Raw genomic sequence first — 23,152 nt, 5'->3', positions numbered from 1 at the left:
AGCATGTGTACTTGCACATCAATCCCAAGAGGAGATCCTTGAGGATTGGGTCATGTTCCAAGTTGACACCTCGGTATTGTAGGCTTTTTGAGATCCTTGAAAGTATTGGACCAATGGCCTATAGACTTGCACTGCCGCTAATAATGAAAGTCCGTGATGTTTTCCATGTTTCATTACTTAAGAGATGTGTGCAAAATGTTGATCATGTGATAGTTTTTTTGTATTACAAGTGGAACTAGAGGGAGAGTTCAAGCTAGAGCCTCAATGCATATTGCAGCGAAAACAAGTCATGCTCTGGAACTAAGCAATAGAGCAAGTTAAAGTGTAGTGGGAGTAATTTGGGCCCGATGAAGCTACATGGGAGATGGTTGATCAGATGCAGACTTTGTTTCCTTCATTATTTGTAGGTTCAAGGAAATGAGTTTTTGTATGTGTGTGTGTGTGTGTTGTACATACCTCAATGAGTTGTGTTATAAATCTCCAATAAGTGGTATGTTTGTTTTGCTTTCAGTAAGATTCATTGTAAATACTGCATCAAGCTATGTTATAAAGTTCCATAGGCAGTATGTTTTGTTTTTAGTGGTTTACTGGTCATAGGTGTCATAGAACACCCAGGACGGTCTTTCCTCGAGGGGGAGGGGTTTGTAACAACCACAGATTAAAGGTTCATGTAATAAAGGATAATAAAGGCAAAAGAATAAGAACAAGGTCATGGGATAGGTATTCCAAGATGAATGTTGGGCAAAACACTTTAGTGGGCATCACTTGTGGTTTATTATGGCTATGGAAATTAACAAAAGCATTGTAAAAGGAAAAGAGGCAATAATTGAAATTTAATTATGAAAATAAAGGAAAATAGGAGAAAATGAAGGTGAAGAGACACACGTCAGGGAAATTATAGGAAAAATGAAGGAAATGAAGAAAAGGGGACATCAGTGATAAAAAGGCATCAAGCAAACAATTCACAGGTTTTGTCAATTCTAGATTTGGTTAGTTCATTTTTGGCTCTCCCCTTTCATTCTCTTGTATTCTTGTAGATTTAGAGCATTCTTGGAGCACTTTAGGATTCACGTGGATTTAGAGAAAGGCAAGAAAGCAAGCCAAGGAAGGAAAAGGACAAGCAAAGGAAACCAAGGAGAAGGGTGGATTAAAAACTTTAATAGGAATATCTTGCAAGTAATAGGTTGCAAGTGTGATTTCTTTGTTGGGATGTGAATCAATGGTACATGCATTTGTTTATTCGGTTCATTTGTTGTCATTGGCATGGGTTTTTCCTGGTTTGACGGTGGTTTCAGCCTTGCCTTTCCATTTCCTGGATAGTCATGGTGTGATGGGATTCATTCTTGGTTAAGATTTGGATTGTTGAAAAGTTTTGGAACTGGTTGAGGTGGTCTCAGGAAAATCCCAAGGGTTGGGGGTGGAGATGTTTTTCTCTAGGAAGCCCTCGATAGGTGGGTGGAGACAGGAAAATTCTTCAAGGTATGGTGAAGGAATTATGAGGCATCCAAGCTTGGTTTGGTTTCGTGATATTAGGACTAGTTTAGGTGAGATCATGGTAGGTTGAGGGTGGAGGTGGTTTAACCTCTAGATTCCTTGTTTGGTTATGTCTTGGATTGTCCCATGAGATCCCACATTCATGCTTAAAATATGGCACAGTGGTGATTGGTTGAAAGAAAGAGTGTGTTCAACCCAATCTATGGTCGGGTGGTACGTGGAAGTCCCTCACTTGGTTGGATTTTGCATAAGTTAATGTGAGTTATTATTCTGATGTAATTAATAAGCACATGTACTTGTTATTATGATCATTTTATTACAGATTTGTCACGACTTCTATTCTGGTTATAGGTATGGTTATATGATGTGCTCTAGTTATGGATCCTGATCATGATCTGATAGCTTATTGAATGGCTTATGAATGCATGGGATAACAAGAATTGTTGCAACTATCTTGAGATGGCATTAAGCCTTCTTGGTGATTCTCATATGAAGTAAAAGAGTCTATTATCATATATGCATTCATGAACTATAGCTTATGTTTATCATGTTTGAAAAATGGATTAGGTGTGTCTAGTTCAAGTTCTTGCTTGAGTTTTGAAGGGTTTGCATTTTTATCATCCTAATTATGATTATGGAAAGTTATAGGTAGTTATGGGTATTGGTCTGGAGGCTAGCCTAGAAAAGTGGCTCAAATCTCGGAACCACTGTCACAGTACTGAAGTTTTTGGGTCATAACTACATGGAAGCGGGCTTATGAGTGTGTTTATAACCTCATAACCGCATGCACAATGTGTCAAGGGTGTCATTATGGTGTTAGTTTAGTGAAAAAGGGTTCCAACTCAGGGATTGATAACTTGTGGTTGTTATCTGGCTCCTGAGTGGTTTGTAGTCCTTGGGGGATGTCATAAACCTTTCAGTTTGTATGCCCCACTTCCATCACTTGAACTTGGAGGTTGATTCATCTCATAGTAGCACTCAGCTCACATTTATCCTGGAGAGCTTGTAAAAGCGGGCAAATGTGGGAGGAGGCATTACATTCAATCTCCACCTATAAATTAAATTAAGATTGGTATCTATATATGCAATATCGCATTTGGATATTTTCGTTAAAATGTTTCGGAAATTACTTTAGAAAAATTATGTCGTGAATTTTACCCAAAAACACCATTAAATTAAAATTCAAAAATTACATAAGAGTTATTATTCTGAGAAATTAATAAAATACCGAAAACTCAAATGACATGAAGAATGACAACAAACTCAACTTTATTTATTTATTTAAATAAGGTTACATGACAATACGAATATCAATAGTTGAGTTGAAGAATAACTTAGATGACCTCCAAAATTTTGTTGTAATTTTGATGTTGGCCTCCCACAATAAACTGCAACTAGAAAATATGCCCAAATTGAGATTCTGGATGATCCTCACTCCAATCTCAGATATGCTCCAAATATGTTCTCAAATAACATTGTTGAAGCTCTATGAGATTTCTAGATGAAATCTCCTAAACTGTGGGTTGGGTTTTTCTCCAACTCACAATAGGGAACCCAAGAGTTTTTGTCCCAGGGCTTAGGAAAGTTGAGAACCACATTCCCAAAACCTCTCCAATAAGAAAATATGACAACTCCGAGATGTCCCAAATAATTAGCTTCCCTTCCTTTTAAAGATAAAATGAATCCCTCCAACCTTCTAGAAGCATTTTATTTTATTATTTGATTTCCATTATAAAAGATTCTCCCCTTTACTTTATTTTAGTGACTTTTACTTTATTTTATTTAAGTCACTTTTCTCCCTTATGACCTTTTTCTTCAATTAAGCATTTCCCCCTTTAATTAATTGAGTGACTAATTAAAGTCACTTTTAATTAAGAAAAAAGGTAATTCTGCCTCTATGATCTCTCCCGCCAAAAGTCACTTTTCACCATCCCCTCTTATAAATCTCTTCATTCTATTCCAATGAGCTATTACATTGAGGTGGTTCATCAAATATTCCTCCCAAAATGAATCCTTAAGCGGTTTTAATTTAGATATGCTCAATAATAACCTCATTTCACGGAAATCGTTGGAATGCAATGAAACCAAGAATAAGTTGTGTGAAACTGATCCTGATGATGAAATGATGTAAGTGATCCCCGTTGGACCCCATAAAACTCCTCCAAAACCATTTGTGCCCACTGATAATGAAATCTCGCTCCCATGACCAATTTGTCACCAACCCCAAAAATTCATCCTAGTTGCATCATAAGGTAAACTAAAAATTGGGCAATACAAATCCTCTTGCCCCATGATAGCTTGCCCTCAAGCAATCCACATCTATCAATTGTAAAGGCATTTGTACATTGATACGAGGATCCCATACAAACCATTGTGCTACACCATGCCTTTGTGTTATCTAATGATAAATGGAACCCTCAATGCCCGGATCCCAACCAAATATTTGGCTCATCTTGCCACCATGGCTAATCGTCATTTCCCATGCCCCATTACTTCAACTATACACTATCTCTGGTTATAAATGTTGCTCCATCAATAGAATACCAACTCATAATCTCCCACCAATCCATCCCATGGGAACTGTTGAATGCATGAATACCTGCACATGGAACAAATCCACTGCACCAACATTGCTCCATGCTAAAGTCTTGTCGCTCCACCAATAAAATACATCTAAAAGACTTTGTCCCTCTCCCTTGAATGGAAAAAGGTGAGTCGGTAATGTTGCAAGCCCTATATATGTACTCTCAAATAAGGTTGCTATGAAATTCCCAAGTAAACTCCTCTTGTTTCCTTGCTAAGGACTTTAGTCGCTCCTCAACGCTAGACAACTTGGTCACTGAATTGGCACACACCACTCTAACCTCCCCAATTTTTCTGTTTTGCTACAATATGATGCCTCGAATTATCTGGATCTTCTACTTCAATGCCATAAGATCAGTCCTAAAACGCTTAATCTTCTCCACATGGCTACCATCTATAAGTCTTGTAGTTCTGTTGGAAGCATTTATACCTGCTTGTACCTCATTAGGGGTTGGCCCCAAAGATAGATGCTCAACTACCTTGACCACAACTCTTACTTGAGTCTTCAACTCGTTCTCCAAAGATAGCTCATTATGCATACTATGCATCTCATCCTCCTCATGTCGTAGCACCTCTAAGTGCTCTTCATGCTAGATCATCATTAGTGGTTCATTCCTCAAGTCTCCCTAAATGTCCTATTTTTAGCCATCAAACATGTATGCATAAATGAGTTGCTATCAACACATGCACATCATTGCTCATGCTCTCCAAAGGTGTCCTCATGAAAATCAATGGCCTCAACTATAGTAGAAGGATCCTCATCAAAATGGTCAGAAAGAATATCATCCTGCTCTACCCCTGTCATCTCCTCCATATCACTCAAGCATGAGTGGTTAAGCCCCCAAAGTCCCTTGCAGATAAAGCAAAGATCATTCCTCCTTAGCTCATTCTGGTTGTTGGTTTGAATCTTTGCATCCTTATCTTCATTACAAACTCACATCCTCCTCAACTCCTCCTTGGTCAACTGCCTTCTAAATAGTTTCATGTTCTTCTCAACCAACCCTTTGGCTAGTTCATAGGCAGCAAGTGAGACAACTTGTTCCTTCCTCCAAATGGCCAATAACTTGGATTGCAGCTTCTTGCAAATGGCATCACAGTCTCCCATAACTAAATACAAAAATAACCTGCATGTTTGTTTTGACCATGTCAGGATCATGTTCCTTAATGTTGAATAAATATTGGAACATTTGAAGAATCATATCATTACATTCTAGATCAAGCATAATGTCATATAATTTAACGTTGACCATAATTTCTAAGATATTGAGCTTCTTCCCAAGGGAGGACGCAAGGTGTTATCCAAGTCTTGGAATCTTTCCACTATTAGTTGGAAAAATTTCCTCATAATATCATCATTGTAGGGAGGTATAGGTGAAGTTATTCTCATGACCTCGCTGAGATAAGAGGCGACGATAAGTCTCACCCCCTCACAAAGTTGCTCCAAGAATATTTGTTGTATAAAGGCAAGCATTGTTGCCTTTAAATCCCAATTTAGAATCCTCAAATCTGATTGGCTCACCTTAGAAAGTTGTGAGTCCAATTTATCTAGATTAAGTAGGGCTTTATCGGTTACCTTCACATTCTTCAAATTAGACCCAAGTGAAAAGAGCCAATTTCCTATCTCCTTCTCTTTCTGAAGATCCCTAAGTTGCTCCAATTGTAAAATAACATAAAATTCCCTCTGAGAAGGATATGTTGTTTGATTTTGTTCATTGGCCCAAGGAATCATTGTGGCCCAAAAAACCAACCATTGCTAAGTTATTCAAGGTATTTTCCAAGGCCTTCTCCCAATTATCCTCACTGACAAAACTCTACTTATGACAAATACATAAAGTTGGCAATGGACTAAGACTGATAACTCCTCATGTTTATGACAAATACATGCTCAACCATGACCCCTAACCTCACAAATATACAAGGCTTCATATGTAATGCAACAAAATATATTTATCATAGACACTTCACTCTCACTAACCCAACAAATATTAAAACTTTCTTTGAGAACTTTTAACAAATAATTAAAAAGTAGTACTTTTGTCAAACACTTTGTAGATAAATTGGAAACAATTGTAACATAAATAATTATGAGAGAAAAATGCTTGAGAGAATTATAATGCTCAAATGAGTTTTAGGAATTTGGCACAACTCCAACAATATAGTAGTTTGATTTGGCCTTAAGAAATGATAACGCATGCCTAAAGAAGCAACTTGGTCTTCAAGGAGAACTTGGCGCCAACAAATAATCATGGTCCAGTAGATAAAATTTGGTTTCAACAAATGAATTCAACTCCGACAAATAAACTCAACCAAAAAAATAAACTCATCCCTAATAGGTAAATCTGGCTTTGAGAAATAAACTTGGCCCTAATAGGTAAATTCGGCTTCGACAAATAACTGAGCCCGACAAATAAACTCGACCCAAAAACATAAATCTCTTTCCACCAAATAACTAGGTTCAATGCAAATAAACTAAGCCTAACAAATAAACTCAACCCTAATAGACAAGTCTCGCTTCGACAAATAATTATGATAAATGGAACAATAATATAACCTTGGAAAATAAAATTTCTTCAGAAAATACCTAGAAGTAATTTTGCCAAATTTTTAAAAAAATCGATAGTCGGCGAATCACAATTTTTTTCATTGAAAAATGGCACAATAGGAAACCCAACCAAATTTTTTAATAATATTGAGGAATAACCTCTCTTTTTTTTACTTCAAAAATTTAATCAGCTACTACACAAATAAATTCAACTACTACAAAACAATTCGACCCAACAAGAGAAATTTGGCACGACAAGATAAATTCAACCCAACATAATAGTTTTGGCCAAAAACGATAAATTCATTCGAACAAAATAATTTCGGCACAACAAGATGAAATTGTCCCAACAAAATAATTTCGACTCTGCAAGAGAAATTCGACACAACAAGATAAATTCAGCGCGACAAAATAATTTCAGCCCAGTAAAATATTCTTTTCCTAGCAAGATCACTAATTCTCACTCTGCAAACCAATATTACTCCATCTAATATGTTATCTTCGTTACTTTGAAAAATCACCTACAATAATTATTCTCTGGCAAATAGATTAAGAAATTTAACCCATGAAATTGGCTCCTTTATTCTTTACGAACAAAACAACAATATGGCAACTTTGATTTTAATCCGCGGCTAGCTAAAATCATGCTCTCATACCATTGTAATATCCCGTTTGGATATTTTCATTAAAATATTTCAAAAATTACTTGAGAAAAATTATGTTGTGAATTTTACCGCGAAACACCATTAAATTAAAATTCAAAAATTACATAAATGTTACTACTCCAACAAATTGATAAAATACCATAAACTCAAATGACATGAAGAATGGCAGCAAACTTAACTTTATTTATTTATTTAAATAAGGTTACATGACAATACAAATATCAATAGTTGAGCTAAAGAATAGCTGAGATGACCTCCAAAAGTTTGTTTCAGTTCTAATGTTGGCCTCCCACAATAAATTGCAACTAGAAAATATGCCCACACTGAGAATCTGGATGATCCTCACTCCAATCTCATATATGCTCCAAATATGATCTCTAGTAACGTCGTTGAAGCTTCGTGAGATTTATGGATGAAATCTCCTCAATAGTGGATTGGGTTTTCGTCTAACTCACAATAGGGATCCAGAGGGTTTTATCTTGGGGCTTACATAAGTTGAGAACCACATTCCCAAAACCTCTCCAACAAGAAAATATCACAACTCCAAGATGTCTCAAATGATTGCTTCCCTTCCTTCTAATGATCAAATGAATCCCTCTCCAACCTTCTAGAAGTATTTTTATTTTATTATTTTATTTGCATTCTAGAAGATTATCCCCTTTACTTTTTTTAAGTTACTTTTATTTTATTTTATTTTATTGAAGTCACTTTTCCCCCTTATGGATTTTTTCTTCAATTAAGAATTTCCCCTTTTTAATTAACTGAGTGAGTAATTAAAGTCACTTTTAATCAAGAAAAATGGCAATTCTTCCTCTACGATCTCTCTAGCCATTGAAAGTCACTTTTCACCATCCCATCTTGTAGATATCTTCATTCAAGTTTCAACAAGCTATTACACGAAATATTCCTCCCAAAATGACACCTTAAGTGTTTTTAATTAAGATATGCTCAATAATAACCCTATTTTACGGAAATTGTCAGAATGTAGCTGAACCAAGAATAAGTTGTGCAGAACTAACCTTGATGGTGAAATGATGTGAGCGATCCCTATTGGACCCCATAAAACTCGTCCAAAACCCTATGGGCCCACTGATAATGAAATCTTTCTCCCATGACCAATCTGTCACCAACCCTAGAAATTCATCCTAACCGCATCACAAGGGAAACTGAAAATGGGGACATTACAATATAGTTGTATCGACTCTAACATTGTAAGCGTTGGAAATACTAAGAGGGGGGGGTGAATCAGTGTTTCTTTTCAATTGTTCTTTTAATCAGCAAAAACATTTATATATGGAACACAGAAATAGATAGCTGGAATAAATGCTTTTATTAATATAATTTGTGCAATAAAATAGATACAATATATAAATGGTTGCAATCAGTTGCCAAGCACCAACTTGGACTTTTGTGAGGCTCCAACCTCCAGAGCACTAACTTTGTTTTGCCAAGGTAACAATCCTGGACCTAGGAGCACCAACTCCCAAGGACTCCAATCCTTTCAGTTATGAGGCTCCAACCCTTTATTGTAAACTGTCAGAATTTGTTTTGTTGTAGTTCTCTGCTCCCAAACTTGTTGAGCTTATGATTCACTTCTGTTCTCCTTCTTCTTCTGCCTCTACCTGAACTTCAGCTTCCTCTAACTCTGATTATTCACACGCACACACACCTTTCCTTGTTTTTTTCTGTTTTATATATTCCTGATGCCTCTGACCGTCGGTTTCCTCTTTTCATTGGCTCTTCGGCTTCCTCAACGCTCGCTTGATCCTTTGGCTTCCCTCCTTCGGTCGCTTTAGCTTCCTCTGCGCTTGCTTGCTTCTTCGACTTCCCGATCCTTTGGTCACTTTGGCTTCCTCTGCGCTCGCTTGTCCTTCGACTTCCCAGCTTTCGACTTCCTCTATCTCTTCGAGTTCACCAATACTCCAAGGACACGTTAATTCAAAAGAGAGGGCTGAAATACAAAGAAAAAATATTGCATATCAAAACTATAACAGAGAGGCCCTTTTTCAAAATAATATTCATACACTGGACTTTATTGTTTACGGAGAGACTGTACCAACAGGGAGGCCCCACATGCCACGTCACAATCGCAATTGCAATCGTTCAGGCCCACTGAACTATCGAAAGCGTTTATTTATGCATTTGTCCTTAAGAACCTCGGGCAATACATTTATTGGAATACACAAGAATACATGGAAAAAACTCAACCGGACGCTTAAGGCCGGACTTCAAATGCATTACGCCTGCATCTATAACTTCATCGGGTCCACTCCTCCACTACGTTATCGCAATCGACAGATTCTAGTGTCATCCCATTAAGACTTGCAATGGATAACTTCCGACATGGCAGACGCAATATAGCATTAGGGTGTGTTACAATAGGACCATCAGGTCCGCAACATATATCGCAATCGATGCTTTCAATGCGGCAAGGCCTTAAGCACTTGCGATATGGCGGATGCAACATAGTATTAAGTCATATTGCAATGTTGCAGCAGGTCCACATACTTTATCGCAATCGGCGCTTTCAGGGGTGACAGCCCTTTGTATATTGCGATTACCGTGGATGTGATATATCAATAGGGCATTTCATAATGTTGCAGCGGGTCCGCAATCGCATATTTTAATGTGGCAAGGCTTAGAGCCGGAATACAACGATACATATGAAATACACTGAAAACCCGCTTCGAAACACTTAGCCAGACTTCAACTGTTTATACACCCGGACATATATATCGTCGGGTCCGCACATGTATATCGCAGTCGGGGGTTTCGGGTAGTGGCACATAATAGAACCCCCCGATATGATTTCTCCGATATATATATATATATATATATATATATATATACTCTGCCTCCGATAGTATATATTGCTCCGCTCCTTTAACTCTGTTTATATTATATACTGCTCCACTGTTTCTCTATGTCCTCCGCTCTTTGTACTCTTCCGCATATATATGTATTCTGCTCTTCCTCTTTGCTCCTCTGATCGGTCTTCCTTTGGATTCCGATAGTTCTTCTTTGGCATATATTACTCCTGATACTCTTAATATGGCTCCTCCTGTAGCTCCGATAGCTCTGTTTATGCTCCTCCGATAGCTCTGCTTTGATATTCTGCAATACTCCTCTGATGCGTTGACTCCTCTTTTGATGAATTCCTCCGCCTCTGATAGTCTTTCCAATGGCTTGACTGTCTTGGCTTTCCTCTGGTTTCTCCTCATGGCTTCTTGCTTCCTAGAATATTGCCATATTGACATCAATGACAATCTATATCAACAATCTCCCCCTTTGTTATTGATGGCAATATTCTTCTTCTCTCCCCCTTTGACATCAATGGCAAAGGAATGCATAAGGACTCCCCCTGTTAAACTGCTCTCCCTGTAGAACTTCTCTCCCTGTCCTACAACATCTTTATGAATCAACTTAAGTGATGCCAAAGAGATAACACCCATCTTTTGACGAAGATGTTCAAATGCTTCTCGAGGAAGAGGTTTTGCGAAAATATCAGCTATTTGCTCTTTAGTATTGATATATTCCAAGATGATGTTTTGTTCAGCTACTTGTTTACGAAGGAAATGATACTTGATTGGTATATGTTTGGTCTTTGAGTGCATCACTAGATTTTTGTTGACTCTGATAGCACTTGTGTTATCACAATAAATGGTAATTGGTTGATCTGTACCTATGTTGGCATCTTTTAGAGCTTCCTTCATCCATAGTATTTGAGTACAACAGTCTGCAACAGCTATATACTCGACTTCGGCTGTGGATAATGATATGGATGTTTGTTTTTTACCGAGCCAAGATACTAAACAGTCTCCCAGGAAGAATGCATTTCCACTAGTACTTTTTTGATCATCTACACTTCCGGCCCAATCAGCATCGATGTATGTAGTTACAGTAAGAGTTGAGCTCTTAGGGTACCAAAGACTGAAATCAGGAGTTCCTTTCAGGTATCTGAGAATTATTTTTACAGCTAACAAATGGGATTGTTTAGGATCTGATTGAAATCTTCCCACCATTCCTACTGCCTGCATAATATCGGGTCTCGTAGTAGTTAAGTACATAAGAGCTCCAATTATTGACCTGTAATGAGTTGCATCTACTGAAGGGGAGTCATCATTTTTGCTCAATTTGCAATTTGTGGTCATAGGTGTGCTCATGGGTGCACAGTCTTCCATTCCATATCTTTTAAGCATGTCTTTAAGATATTTGGCTTGAGATATAAACAATCCTTCTATGGTTTGAGATACTTGTAGTCCAAGGAAGTGAGATAACTCTCCTATCATCGACATCTCGAACTCTTTTGACATGTTTTGAGAAAATTCATGGCTCATATCATCGTTAATTCTAGCAAAAATCAGATTATCAACATAAACAAGTGTGACTAGTAACTTACCCTCATCTGTCTTTATGTAGAGATTACTTCCTGCCACTCCCTTCTTGAAGCCTTGTTGTTGTAGATAGTGATCCAATCTTGCATACCAAGCTCTAGGAGCTTGTTTCAGCCCATATAATGCCTTTTTCAACTTAAAAACTAAGCCTTTTCCTTCTGTTAGATCAAACCCTTCTCGTTGCTCCATGTAGACTTCTTCCTTGAGTTCCCCATTCAGAAATGTTGATTTTACGTCCATTTGATAGATTTTGAATCCTTTTGAGCAAGCAAATGCCAAGAACATCCTGATAGCTTCCACACCAGCTATTGGTGCAAATGTTTCTTAAAATTCAATTCCTTCAATTTGTGAATAGCCTTTACAAACAAGCCTTGCCTTGTTTCTGATGATTTGTCCATCTTCATTCATTTTCTTGTTGAATACCCACTTGGTTCCTATTATGTTTTTGCCCTTTGGATGAGGTACCAGCTCCCATGCCTCATTCTTCTCAATTTGGGACATTTATTCTTCCATGGCTTTTACCCAATTAGGATCCTTACTTGCTTGAGTAAATGTTTCTAGTTCTATCATGGATAGAATAGCAATATCGTTTTTCTTTGGTGTACTTATCATCCTTCTTCGGGTTTGCATCCCTTCATCTCTATTGCCAATAATCTACTCTTTTGGGTGATATTTTTGGAGAAACTTCATCTTTGAAGGGGTTTGAGGTGGTTATTTTTCCTCGGATTCTTCTTGATCTATTTCTTCTTTTTCAGGTTCTTCTTCTTCAATGAGAGGATCAACTTCGTGTTCTTCAATTTCTTTTTTCTGGAAGGTCTTCATCAATCTTTACATCAATGCTTTCCACTATTTTCCTTAGTCGATTATTGTAGCACTTGTAGGCTTTGTTCCATGTAGAGTATCCAAGGAAGATCCCTTCGTCAACCCGAGAATCAAACTTTCCTGGTGAGCCATCATTGATTTTTATGAAGCACTTGATTCCAAAAATCTTGCAGTACTTTAGTGAAGCAGGTCTTCCTTTCCATAATTCATAAGGAGTTTTTTCATAATTTGGTCTTAATTGAGTTCGATTCAAGGTATAGACAGCTGTCCCGACTACTTCTCTCCAGAATTTTGGCTGCAAATCAGCTGCAAACAACATTGTTCTTGATATTTCTTGAACTATTCGGTTTCTTCTTTCAACTACCCCATTTTGCTGGGGTGTTCTGGCAGCAGAGAATTCTCTTTTAACTCCATGTATTTTACAGAATTCATTAAATTATTTTGATGTGAATTCTCCCCCTATATCTATTCTGAGGCACTTAATCTTTGAGTCCTTTTCATTTTCTACAAGAGCTTTAATATTCTTAAAACACTCAAATGCTTCAAATTTATATTTTATAAAAATATATCCACATCATTCTAGTATAGTCATCAACAAATAAAACAAAATACCTTTCTCCTTGGAGTATCAAATTTCTAGTTGGTCCACATAAATCAACATGGATGATCCCCAAAGGCTTTGATGTAGAAAACTCCCTGGTCTTGTGGTTGGTTCTGGTTTGCTTTCCATGTTGACATGGGCCACATATTCCTTGATTTGGTTTGAATAACTTTGGGATGTCTCGTACAGCTTTAATCTTGCTGATATTGATCAAGTTCTCAAAGCTTGTATGTCCAAGTCGCTTGTGCCACAACCAACTTTCATCTGTTTGACTTAAGTAGCATTTATCTTCTTGAATCTTGTTTAGAATGTAGATGTTGTCTGGTGTTCTAACCCCTTTCACCACAAGTTCCCCTGAGGAAGAGTTCCTTATTTCACAGTCTTTGGTGCTAAAGACAACATTATGTCCTTGATCACAGATTTGGCTAACACTTAGGAGGTTGTGTTTGAGCCCGTTTACTAGCAGAGCATTTTGAGTTTTTCCTTTTCCATTGATAAGAGTAACAGTTCCTTTTCCAGCAATTCTGGCAGATCCACTTCCAAAGGATACATTTCGTTCCTTTTTGTTTAATGAGACAAACTTCCTTTTGCCCCCTGTCATGTGTCTAGAGCACCCACTATCAACAAACCAATGATTTTCATTATTTTGAGCATATATAGCCAGACCACATTTATCCGTGTTGGAATTCTCACTTCTTGCTTTTCCTCTTTTGAGTGGGCAATTTTGTTCATAGTGTCCATTATTGTTACATAATGAGAAAATCAGATCAAATTTGTTGAAGGGATCAAACGAATTGTAGGTCTTGATTTGTCCCTGCCTTTCGGGGCCATATGGTTTGTTTATTTGATCCTTTAGTTTTTGTGTTTCAATCTTGCGAGCCATGCAATGTCTAGCTTGATGACCAAAATTTTTACAATAGAAACAATGTCTAAAGAAGATAGTTTTGTACCTATTGTAATAGCCATGATTTGAATCAACATTCTTCCTTGGAATTACTCCCGCTTCATTCTTTGGATTTGATATGGGCCTTTGATGGAAAACTAGTTTGTATATGTTGTAATATCCATTATTCGAATCCACATTCTTCTTTGGAGTTATTCTCTCTTCACTCTTTGGATCTGGGATGAGCCTTTGATAAAATAATTTTTCTTCTTTTGGGTTGCTGAAAGTGCAACGGCATAGCTTTTCGCACTATTCTTAGTGCTTGATGATTCTCCTTTAAAACCTATTCCAGATTTGTCATGTTGAGGTTTTTTATTATTTAGGATAGTCTCAAGTATTTGAGAGCTTTTGCAACCCTTTTTAACTTGCTCCAATTCCTTCCTCAGAAATACTATTTCAGCTTCACACTCTTCACAAGTCTCTTCTTTTTCTTTTAGCTTTGTGTCCAAGAGATCTTCCCTTATTTTTGTTTCCTCGTTTTCTACCTTGAGAGAAATGATTTTATTCTGTAATTTCTCATTTTCTTCAATGGCACTTATTAACAATTCATCTACATTTCCTTCTAGCCCTGAGTCATCATCATTTGTGAATGCCATGAATAATGTTTCTTGGCTTTCAGCATGGTCACTTTCTTCATCTGATTTCTTTTTTAATGACTACAAATTCATCTTCACCAGAGTCATCTTGCTTAGAGAAGAGGTTCTTCTTATTGATCCCTTTCTTTTTGTATACCATTCTTTTAGAATTTCTTCATCATCACCATCATGCGTATGAGGACATTTTGCAGCATAATGACCTATTTTTCCACATTTGAAATAGATAAGAGGGTACTTACCTTTTAGCTTAGATCCTTTCTTCAGCTTTCGTACAAATTGCACCAATTCAGATTCCACATAGGAGTCATCACTACTGACATTGCTTCCTTTCCCCTTCTTTGATTTTGAAGCCTTGAATGCTGCATATTTGGAGCTTGGGCCACCTTTTCTCATCTCATAGGCAGTGAGGATTCCATGGAGTTCATCCATCTTGAGACTATCTAGATCCTTTATTTCTTCTATGGCGCTTATTTTGGAGTTAAATCTGTCTGGGAGAGATCTTAAGACCTTTGGAACAATGGTACTTTCTTCAATGTTTTCGTCCAATCCTTTAAGAGAGTTGACCACTTCAGCTACTCGGAGAAAGTATGATGCAATATCTTCTTCATCATCTATTTTCAGATTTTCAAATTGCCTTCTATGAGTTTGAAGCTTTTCCTTCTTGACTTTTGAGTCCCCATTATATAAGCTAATTAGCTTATCCCACATTTCTTTGGTAGAGTTATAATTCATGACTTTTGTAAATTCAAAATTAGTGATTCCACTAGTGATGGAGTTTAAGGCTTTTGCATTTGCAACGTAGGCTTTCCTCTCATCTTAATCTGTTGCAAGAGTGGAAGAAATTGGGTATTCATTTAGAACCGAATGCCGAACTTCAGGTCCAAGGGACATTAAGTAGTAAGTCATTCTCTTTTTCTAGAATCCAAAATTGGTGCCGTCGAACAGAGGAGGTCTTCCTGGAACTTCGTGATTTCTCATCATGACTACGAATCCTTCTTCAAGCTATTAGGCTAATATGAAGAAGTCTGCTCAGATACCAATTGTTGGAAATACTGAGAGGGGGTTGAATTAGTATTTCTTTTCAATTGTTCTTTTTATCAGCAAAAACATTTATATATGGAACACAGAAATAGATAGCTCGAATAAATGCTTTTATTAATACAATTTGTGCAATAAAATAGATACAATATATAAATGGTTGCAATCAGTTGCCAATCACAAACTTGGATTTTTGTGAGGCTCCAACCTCTAGAGCACCAACTCTGTTTTGCCAAGGCAAAAATCCTGGACTTAGGAGCACCAACTCCCAAGGACTCCAATCCTTTTAGTTCTGAGGCTCCAACCCTTTATTGTAAATTGTCAGAATCTGTTTTGCTGTAGTTCTCTGCTCCCAAACCTGTTGAGCTTATGATTCACTTCTGTTCTCCTGCTTCTTCCGCCTCTGCCTGAACTTCGGCTTCCTCTAACTCTGATTATTCACACGCACACACACCTTTCCTTGTTTTTTCCTATTTTATATATTCTTGATGCCTCTGACCGTCGGTTTCCTCTTTCCGCTGGCTCTTCAGCTTCCTCAACGCTCGCTTGTCCTTGGACTTCCCGACTTTCAACTTCCTCTTTCTCTTCGAGTTCACCAATACTCCAAGGACACGTTAATTCAGAAGAGAGGGCTGAAATACAAAGAAAAATATTGCATATCAAAACTATAATAGAGAGGCCCTTTTTCAAAATAATATTCATACACTGGACTTTATTGTTTACGGAGAGACTGTACTAGCAAGGAGGCCCCACATGCCACGTCGCAATCACAATCGCAATCATTTAGGCCCACTGAATTATCGGAAGCATTTATTTATGCATTTGGCCTTAAGAACCCCGGGCAATACATTTATTGGAATACACAGGAATACATGGAAAAAACCCAACTGAACGCTTAAGGTCGGACTTCAAATGCATTACGCCTGCATCTATAACTTCATCGGGTCCACTCCTCCACAACGTTATCGCAATCGGCAGATTGTAGCACCATCCCTTTAAGACTTGCAATGGATAACTTCTGACATGGCGAACACGATATAGCATTAGGGTGTGTTACAATAGGACCATCGGGTCCGCAACATATATCGCAATCGGCGCTTTCAATGTGGCAAGGCCTTAAGCACTTGCGATATGGCGGATGCGACATAGTATTAAGTCATATTGCAATGTTGCAGCGGGTCCGCATTCTTTATCGCAATCGGCGCTTTCAGGGGTGACAGCCCTTTGTATATTGCGATTACCGCGGATGCGATATATCAATAGGGAATTTCATAATGTTGCAGCGGGTCTGCAATTGCATATTTTAATGTGGCAAGGCTTAGAGCCGGAATACAACGATACATATGAAATACATTGAAAACCCGCTCTGAAACACTTTGCCGGACTTCAACTGTTTATACAACTGGACTTATATATTGTCAAGTTCGCACATGTATATCGCAGTTGGGGGTTTCGGGTAGTGGCACATAATAGAACCCCCCGATATGATTTCTCCGCCTCCGATAGCCTTTCCAATGGCTTGACTGTCCAAATCATAAGGAGTCTAATTGGGATATTGCGTTAGGTTGAACCCCTACCATTGGCAAAGGAACATTTTTTCGTGTTAGTAGTTTTGGTGCTAGGAGGGTGAATATATATATATATACTCCGCCTCTGATAGTCTTTCCAATGGCTTGAATGTCCATATCATAAGGAGTCTAATTGGGATATTGCGTTAGGTTGAACCCCTACCATTGGCAAAGGAACATTTTTTCGTGTTAGTAGTTTTGGTGCTTGGAGGGTGAATGATAGGTCAACCCATGTTAACCCATTATTCAAAAATCATTAATAGCTCATAGCTCCTATCCATATCCCTACAGGGGATCATGTTTCGAGTATGTTGGGACCCTTAAAGGCTACCTAAGAAAGGCAGTTAATCTCTTATCTAAATTTATATTTTATGATGAAGAGAAAACCACTACATTGTGACATGCTTACCAATTTATTTTTGTATGTCGATTTCTTAAAATTTGCCACAAATTGCATGTAGATTATTTTCCCTTACATTCAAAGGGTTAATTCAATGTTGATATAGAGTGTTAATAACTAAGTCTACGCATAGTTGGAAACAAGTTAGGGATTTTTTTTACTTCGTCACAGTTATCTACTTGAAAAACTTTATTGTGAATTACAAGAAATTCATTAAGAGAAAGGTGAGTCTTTTGATGATTTATGTTTGAGGTTTGCATAGATTTATCATTAAGAACATCTTCTACCAATTATCTTACTATCAAAATTGTGTGATATTAAACTCCTAATATATCTTCAACATATGAGGAGGATAACCTTATGAGTTTTTCACCAAATATCTTACCATTGTGCTTGTGTAAGACCCACTCACTTGAGTAATCAGAGAAGATATTTTACCTCCTAATGAGACTAATGCTCCATATGATTCTAATAAAAAAATTCCTCTTGTAGAAGTTTTTAACCTAGACCTTCATTCTATACCTTTAGAATGCATGCCTCCAAACATCATCCCCTCCTAGTCATATGAGATCGACAATCCATTGAACCTAAAAACAAGACAAATAGGGTAGTCGAGAGGAAGAGTACTACCACTTGATGAAATTCATAATCTAAATGGTAGTATTCTACAAGAAATTACCATGATTAATCTTGACGATAGTGAACATGACATATCAACTAGCTATCCACCAAGATAAGAACTTGTCATACAAAAAAAAAAACAACAAGACGACATATCGTTTCATTGAGTCTCTTATAAAGAGTCAAAATAATTTTTGAACACAAAAGCCTCCAATGATTGTCAAGATGACGATGTTGGGTTGTGGAACACTAATTGTCTTTTGGAGCAAGGGGAAAGGCTTTACCAAAAAAACATATATAGAAACTCTCATCATGAACCCTGCTAAATTCTTGGGTTCCCAAAATTTCTGTGTATATAATTGTTGAGAATGCTCCCTTGAGATAGGGTTTGTAGATACATCCTGTTCCTTCCTTTCCTTGCATTGACACCAAAGACAAAATATGATTGTGGGTGACTTAGTAAAATTAGGATTGACAAATATGGATGGCTAAGTTGAGGATGTTGTTCACAAATAGGTCATTAAACTAATCAATCGCATGAGAAGATGTTGAACATCAACAATAGTATGGGATCACATATCACAATAATTTTTTAATAAGATATAAGAAAGCATTGTGAACTTGACCTGTCAAAATCACGATGAGACATCCCTGCCAAGTACTCTTTTTGCGTGACATAGAAATCTATCCTTCTAAATAAATAAATCATGTCCATTATCCATTCGTACATATTTTTTCATTTTGTGAAAGAACAACAAGAGGGAAATAATTTGTTGAGTGGATTTGTGCTTAACCATGATGTAATTCTAGAAAATCACCTGGTTCATTTCTAAAAGCAAATTTGAAACCGTAAAAAAATTTGCTTCATAGGTCGATTTTAAAAGACAAAATGCTTACACCCTTTTTTGAAGATTATGAAAAATTCAAAGCTAAAGAATAGGGCGTGATTTCTAATAAGCTCCCTTGTGTAGAAATAGGTGAATTGGTATTAGATCTCATGAATCCTCAAAGCTTAGATTGTTTGAAATTATGGGTATTTATTTTGAACTTGCATCCAATAGAAACCTCGTTGATTAAGAGAAAAGGGAATGCAATGTTGGTTTTATATATATTCTTGTCGAAAATACGAAAAAGTTCTTGGATTCTAGTTGTTTTTATAATTTACCCAAATCTCTTTGAAAATTTTCACTAAGAGGATTTCACACAAAACCATCCATTAGTTATATCTCTCCACCCTAGTTCTAAGAATGTGATATAGGGCGATGTGATAAATAAAATATCATAAATCCTAAAAATATTTCTTTGCAAGGAGGATCAATACATTGTCACTACTCACAAAATGTTAAAAAGAAGTAATGGAAAGTGTTTAGGTTCTTGTAAAGGAGAATATATCCATGAAGCTTGTATACTCAAAATGATAAATTCTAGGAAAAATCCATTTGCTTGTAATCTACAATTTGATGATTAAGAGAAAAAGGGAATAATGGTTGTGGGAGTTAGCTATACCTAGTGGTGATGTCTCTTTTCCAAAGGAATCTAAGAAAGGTCATACCATTTGTTAACCATGTTTAGCTTGATACTATTAATCATCGAGAATACAGGTTGATTGCAAGAAACATAAACTAGATGACATTCAATGAACTATTTGAACTCGGAAAATAAGCACTACTAGCTTTACAATGAATTGTCCTATATTGCGAGAGAAATAATGTTTTGGGTGAAGACTCATCTTCAAAGAGCAATATTTCAAAACAACTAATTAGAAGTAATGATCATGCTTGCCAATTGCTATCTTTGGATTCTTTTCCAATGTTCCAACACTATCATGGTTATTTTCACAATACCAATGGAACTTTGTTTTATTCATCATTTTCTGAATCATAGTCCAATACTCTTTGTTGTGAATTAACTTCGTAGGGTTTCAAATTTGTCAACAATCCATTGCATAACATACCAACCCTATAAACCTATCCATAATGTTGATTTCCTAATATGTCCCAATGTCCTTCAACGACAACATTTGATCTAAGAGTTCACACAATCATAAGTGAACCTATGTAGGTTAGGATAGAAACAACATGATTAATTGTTTTATTTTCTTTCTTTCTTCCTAGAATAATTTTTTATGCTTGGTTCCAAATTAGTATTTTCAAATTATGTTTCACATTGTTGGTCGTTAAAAACACTAGGTCATACATCCAAGTTCTTTACTTTTGGTTGATTTACATCATTCTTATTTTCATTCATTGCATAGTTTTTTTTCTAAGTTAGGCTAATTCTATTACTGAAAAAAATATTGTACACTGAGGCCATAGCCTGTGCATATCCATGCCTGAGAGTTGGCAAAAAACAGCAGAAATAGAGTCTGGACTACCCAAAATGGGAAACCAGTCCAAATCAAAAAACGAGTGCAAAATTAACTCGCTGCCCATGCAGGGGAAACCAACAATTGCGCATAATTATTTATCAGTTTTTCAAAGTTAAACAAAAACCATCCAAGGAATCTAAAACTATCAGTTTTTCCTGAATCCCCATTAACTAAGCTAGAAAGCATAATTCCAGTAAAAACCTAAGAAAAAACATAAACGTGGCAGGCTGTGTGGCGGACCATGTGGCAAACACGTGGCAAGCGAAGTGGCTGACTAGGAGCGAGGCGGAGGCGACGGGTGTTCCTCCCCAATGAAGCACCTGTACTCCTCCATGTCGACATCTTCCTGGTGGAAAGCCTTCGTGTCGTTAGGTTATTGTGCTGGTTGTTCTTCCTCAATGAAATAGCTGTAAGGTTCCACCTCTTCTTCTACCTTCTGGTCCTGGTCTGCCTCCTTCTCTGGTTGTCCTGTATCCTTCTCAATTGGTCGCATCCTTGCTCCGTGGGTGCTCGTCTGAGCCATGTCCAAAGCTGCTTTGTTGTGGCCACCACCATCAGTGGCCTCCTCCTTAATTGTGCTGGTTTGGCCACCACCTGCAACGGTCTGTCCCTCAATTGCGAACTCCATCTCATGAAAGCTAATGGAGATAGTGGCAATGATGAGGGGCCTGTTCATGGAAGAACAGAAAGTGAATTGGGTGGACTAGAGATGTGTATGAGGATTTGAGGGAGTACCCCTGGGGGGCGAAGCAGGATTGGATGGACTACCATTGGGAGGTGAGGCAGGGGGCGTTGGATGATGGTTGTGAGGTTGAGAGCGGCCTCTGCCTCTGCCACTAGGTCAGTGCATGCTTGTAATTGAGCATGGTCATGTAAAATGTTGATTGTTCCAGATTGCAGGACCTGATCATGCTCAACTCCTATGTTTGCCAAAAGATCGACCACCCTATTGTTTTCTCTTTTGACATGAATGAAGGTGGTAGCTCGTCTGTTTTTCATCCATTGCTCTATTAGTTTGAGCCTGGCTACTAGTCTCCAGCTGGTAGCGACTCACGAAGCTGTGATTCCCAATTGTATTTGGGTAACCATGTGTATCAAAATTTGGGAATCCCCTTCTATTATAATAGGATGAAAATTGTGTTGATGCGCTAAGTTCATACCTTGCCACAATCCTTCCAAATTTGTAGAGTTATTCGTGTCCCACCTTATTGAATCAAAGTATATTAGCAATGGTCGGCCTTCTTGATCTCTGAAAATACCACCATGTCCAGCTTTGCCTGGGTTGCCTTTTGAGGCCCCATCAAAATTTAGTTTGATCACATTTGTTGGAGGGGGGTTCCAATGTGATGGCTGCTTGGTGATAATGCTTGCTTTGTTGGGATTGTTTTGAACCTGTGGGAGCTTTGATTTCCAGTTGTCCCATATACTCTATTCCTGTGCTTGAGTGGGAAAGTCCTCAACACTCCACTATTGGAGAGCTAGGGTTTCTTGAATATTCTGACATAAATTGGTCTAGATGATCTCCAAAGTAGTGCTTTGATTTTTAAAAATTCGTTTGTTTCTTTCCTTCCAAATTGTCCAGAAAAGGAAGCCCGGGAGAATTGTCCATAGCACATTTAGAAGTTTGCTTTTATATGGCGCAGGGGGCCAATTGCGGATGGTGCCTTTGATATCCCCTAAGATTCTGCATGGTCTCTGAGATTTGAAGGTGATTTTTTCCCATAATTGATTAGCCATGTAGCAGGACTCCATGAGATGTTGAATAGATTCTCCTTGTCTTTGAAAATTAGGACAATAAGAGGGTCCCTGGAATCCTCTTTTAATTAAATTATCGCAAGTGAGAACTCGTTGATGATAGAGCAACCAAGTGAAGGTATAGATTTTGGGCCATATTCCTGTAGTCCAGAGACGAGTCCAAGCAAGATCAACTGGTTCCTGTGTGTGGAGCATCAACTTATAAGCTTCTTTTGTTGTGTAAGTTCCCCTTGGGGTGTAGCCCCATCTCAATACATCCTTTCCATTATTATATTTGATTTTCCTGCTGGTAAGTTCTTTGTGTAGATCTGAGTTATAGGCTTCAGTTTCATGTTGTATTATCTGTTCAATAGGTTTCCATTGCCTAAAGCCTTGATTGGTACTTTGAGTCCAGTGGTATGCTACATGGTCAATCTGGTTGATGTTGTTTCCATCCATAGGGGGAAGGATTCCTGCAATTTTTGGTCTCTGTTGCCAAGAATCCATCCAAAAACGCGCAGTTTGCCCATCACGTATCTCCCAGAAGCTGTGCTTTTGTATTAGCTCTCTATGTTGTTTTGCTGCATTCCAGATTAGAGATCCTGTATCTGTAGTGGTGATTCTAATCAACTCTTCCTGCGGATGATTGTTCGCATATTTTGCAGTCCATATTTGTGCCCATGGCTTCTGTGGGCTTGAAACCCACTGCCACCATATTCGTGCTCCCATTAATGTGTTACTGTGTTGCGGGTCTCGCAATCCTAGACCCCCCCTACTTTTTTG

The sequence above is a fragment of the Pinus tabuliformis genome, chromosome 5_1 (assembly GCF_031772625.1).
Source record: "Pinus tabuliformis cultivar Carrire ecotype Pingquan chromosome 5_1, CPIR1, whole genome shotgun sequence".
Taxonomy (NCBI): Eukaryota; Viridiplantae; Streptophyta; class Pinopsida; order Pinales; family Pinaceae; genus Pinus; species Pinus tabuliformis.
Note: the sequence above shows the minus strand (reverse complement) of the source record.